General features: G+C 48.1%; 1 long non-coding RNA gene across 1 annotated transcript; it reads right to left on the bottom strand.

Moving 5' to 3' along the window:
* Positions 1-282: 282 nt before the first annotated feature.
* On the bottom strand, positions 283-1,747 carry LOC142309765 (uncharacterized). Its single transcript, XR_012753989.1, has 3 exons — positions 1,304-1,747; positions 509-583; positions 283-424 (listed from the first exon to the last, which is right to left on the bottom strand). It is a non-coding gene; the product is annotated as an uncharacterized LOC142309765 (long non-coding RNA).
* Positions 1,748-3,290: the final 1,543 nt, after the last annotated feature.

Genomic DNA, 3,290 nt, shown 5'->3' with positions numbered 1-3,290 from the left:
TGTCTTCTTCGAGTAGGACATGGATTGGCAGCATCAGTGTTTCGCTCCTGGTGAGTATGGATATACATGCAAAACTTCAAACAGATCAATTCCTCCAAGCATAATGCAGTGCTGCTGCAACTCTTCAAGGAGAACGCATAAATGAGGAAAGAATAAACTTTTATTTTAACTGTTCTCGTGGCTACGGCCACAAACACAAAGACAATCATGCATTTGTTAAAAAAAAAAAACAAAAACATTATTTTGAACAAAGGAAAAAAAAATTAACGGCTGCTGCCCTGTTGTTGGGACGCCACATATTTGGCGATCAGCACTCCGTGCTGCTTCACCGCTAAGGCCAGTGTGCGCTGTGCCGCTGCCAGGGTGCGCTGCGTTGCTACAATCCTCCGGTGAGAGGCCTGAAGGTCTTCCAATGTTGGTATTTCTGTGGAAGGAATGGTACCACTTAAAAAGGCTAATTATATGTAGACATATAAATTAGAGGTACATGTTTGTTGTTAAAACTTACGGTTCGGTTGTTCCTCCTCGTCCGATAAGGATGGGCTGATGTTCCACCCGAAACTTCTAGCATCAGCATCAATGTCTAGGGAGAGACAAAACACTTCATAGTACATGATAGGTGGAGAGGCTGCTTTATACATGGAGGCCTGAAGAGGCTGCTTTATACATGTAGGACTGGAGAGGCTGGCTGCAATATTATACATGGAGGACTATGGAGGTGTATTCTAATATATGATTGGTTATGTGGGACCCTTTATACTATATGGAAGGCTATGTGGGGGCCATTATTGTATTTTGAGAACTAAATACAAGGGGGTACAAAGATACAACCAGGGGATGGGAATGTTTTGTGGTGAGGGAGAAAGGGTCGTTCTCTCAGCACCCAGCTTTCCTATGCTCTGCTATACATCTTCTCTCAGCACTCAGCTTTCCCATGCTCTGCTATACATCTTCTCTCTGCACCCAGCTTTCCCATGCTCTGCTATACATCTTCTCTCAGCACCCAGCTTTCCCATGCTCTGCTATACATCTTCTCTCAGCACCCAGCTTCCCCATGCTCTGCTATACATCTTCTCTCAGCACCCAGCATCCCCATGCTCTGATATGGGAAAGCTGTGTGATGATGGAAAGATATATAGCAGAGCATGGGGAAGCAGTGTGCCGAGGACAAGATGGATATCTCAACATAGGAAAGTTGGTTGCTGATAGAGGGATTTCAGTTCATGGGAAATCTGGGTGCTGTGGGTAAGATAGCTCTATCCAGTCAAAGTTATATGCCCCTAGTTTTATCTTCAAAAATTACCAGGCAAGCCTGCTCCCATGACATTGAGTGAGGAGGGAGAGACTGCAGGTGGCTCCTGCTGGTGCTCCGCCTCTGGTGGTGGCTCCAGCTGTGGCTCCGGGTCTGGTGGAGGCTCCAGCTGTGGCTCCGGGTCTGGTGGAGGCTCCAGCTGTGGCTCCGGGTCTGGTAGAGGCTCCAGCTGTGGCTCCACGTCTGGAGGTGGGTCCTGCTGGGGCTGCTGGTCTGTAGGTGGCTCCTGCTGTGGCTGCGGGTCTGGAAAAAATTATACCTTATAATATTTTCACGTGGGGGTAACTCACAAGAAGTACTCTTGTGGTACAACTCATGTGCTGTGTGTCATGTGGGCGGAATTACTCATGTGGTACTACTCATGTAAAATAGCCGCCATATACTGTGCAACCAATGTTAACACTAGTGCTGAGCGGACCCGGACTGTAAACGTCTGTATCCGCTAGTTTTTTGCGCTATCCCTGGGGCCAGACCCTATTGACTTATATGGGCAACGTATTCCGGAGCGGATCGTACTCTTTTAGTAAATCTGTCAGTAATATCCCCATGGCCGGACCACATTGACTTATGGGCACCGGATTACGGAGCGGATTTGAATTTTTTTTTTTAAATCGGTCATTGATTCGCCGACCCCGTATTATTGGCTGTTCGATCAACTATAGTTAACACCACTCACCGGGTTGGGGCTGGCTCTGAGAACGGATGCTGGCAATGCGGTTGCTTGATCTGTACCGCAGATCTGCCAGCTTCTTCCTTATTTGCGTTGTTGAACGCTGCACCCTGAATTTTTTAAAAAGGCCCCGACTAATCCTCCTCAGAATTGCCTTCTTGTGGAGGACAGGATGGTCATGGTGTCCAGCACACTGATAATCTCTCCTGTCCATGGTTCTAATAAGATAGGTCACTTCTGCCTCTCCCCATGGTGTAGATCGGCTTCTGGACGCCATATTTTTGCAGGTCACACCAACCCAAACAACAACACTGGGAAAACCCGCCCTAAAATCAGCGTCGTCCAATAGAATTATAACGTCGACGCAAGGGACTTGCGTGACGCAGTTGCGTTCTCTACGGGATCCCTGAAAATCAGTGACTCTGTGCAGTTGAATATTAAGTGACCGCCCAGTCACAACGCACCTACAACCACCAATAGGACTGGAGGGGGCGCGGAAACGGTGCACGATTCAAGATTAGAATCGTGCTATGTGACATGGTCCCTGCGACCGCTGAGATCGCTGTGAAGGTCGCCGTATCCTTGCGGCGTCGCTGTTGAGATCTGCTTGTTTGACAGCTCAACAGCGACCATGTAGCGATGGAGCAGCGATCCTGACCGGGTCAGATCGCTGGTGGGATCGCTGCTGCGTCGCTATGTGTGAAGGGACCCTTACACATAGCGATGTCGTTAGCGAGATTGCTGAAACGTCACAGGTTTAGTGACGCAACAGCGACCTCGGTACGTGTGACACATAGCTGCGATATTGCCGATCGTACCTGAACGTCCTGGTTCATTTTTTGATCGTTGGTGTCCCGCTGGGCAGTATGCATTGCTGTGTTTGATGCCATAACAACGAAGAGCGACCTCGTTGGCGACTCAGAACTCAGCGATGCGGGAGTGTTTTTGCTTTGTCTTTTCAATGCCCCCTCAGCTCCGATTGGTGGTCACAACTGCGTTATGATTGGGCGACCTTGCCATAAAGAAGGCAACATAGTAGCGCTTCCATCCTTTGTTCCTGAGTGCATGCAGGTCAGCTATCAATTATATGCAATCATAACCATATTCTGCATTGTGCTCATGTTGTGCTTTCCCAAGTCGCTGTAAACATTTTTTGCGCGTGTGGCAAATTTATTATTTTTTTTCGTGGCACGCTTGTCAACGGACTGGAATGCAGTTTTCCATGACATTTAACATGTACAGTTATAATAATCGCGTTATTGGTGAAATGGAGGTATAATACGATCCACAGACATACACGCGCTCAGG

This window comes from Anomaloglossus baeobatrachus, chromosome 5 (genome assembly GCF_048569485.1).
Source record: "Anomaloglossus baeobatrachus isolate aAnoBae1 chromosome 5, aAnoBae1.hap1, whole genome shotgun sequence".
NCBI classification, from domain to species: domain Eukaryota; kingdom Metazoa; phylum Chordata; class Amphibia; order Anura; family Aromobatidae; genus Anomaloglossus; species Anomaloglossus baeobatrachus.
The sequence above is the reverse complement of the archived record's forward strand: the minus strand, read 5'-3'. Positions and strand labels throughout refer to the sequence as shown.